The sequence below is a fragment of the Propithecus coquereli genome, unplaced genomic scaffold (assembly GCF_000956105.1).
Source record: "Propithecus coquereli isolate 6110/MARCELLA unplaced genomic scaffold, Pcoq_1.0 Scaffold12, whole genome shotgun sequence".
Lineage (NCBI taxonomy): Eukaryota > Metazoa > Chordata > Mammalia > Primates > Indriidae > Propithecus > Propithecus coquereli.
In genome coordinates, this window is record NW_012136080.1 from 982,384 (window position 1) to 983,080 (window position 697).

A 697-nucleotide genomic window follows, 5' to 3' on the forward strand; every position below is an offset into this window, starting at 1 on the left:
TTTAGAAATCTCTTTCTCCTCACCCACCTCCATTTCTTCAATTTTCAGTTCAAATACCACTTTCTCTAGGAAAACTTCCCTGGTTCCCCATGTATGACCAGCTCCCATTGTTACATGCCCTCATAGTGTCCTATATCTTGTAACAATTACCAAAGCTTGTACTTATTTGTGTGATTATTTGATTCAAGTCTGGATTTTTACAGGGCTATACATTCCGTGAAGGCAGGATCATATGGTTCATTCACATAAGCTTTGCTTAGCATAGTGCCTGGCATATAAAGGTTCTTACAACTTTTGATGGCCTGAATGAATACAGGAAAATTTAGAATAAAATGACCTCCCCCAAGTCCTGGAATGAGAACAGCTGTGGAATAATTTCATTAGAACGTCTCTCCGAGTTTCAGACATCATGGGATTAGAAAATCTGATATTCTGAGAGTGGCTATCTGAATCTTGATGAAGCTTTTATTCTTGCCAAAATAAAAAAGAACTTCCTATAAAATTGATCGATTAAAAATGTGAAAGTATTTCAGATATTTGCAAGAAGGAATGATTTTGCACATCTTTATAATGGAATATTGTGTGATCATTAATAAATACATACTGAAAATATTGTTGCACTTCTGATATTGAACATGATGGTGGGAGATCTATGAACAAACTGCAATTTTCCAACTTCTGTGTGCCTTGTTTTTCC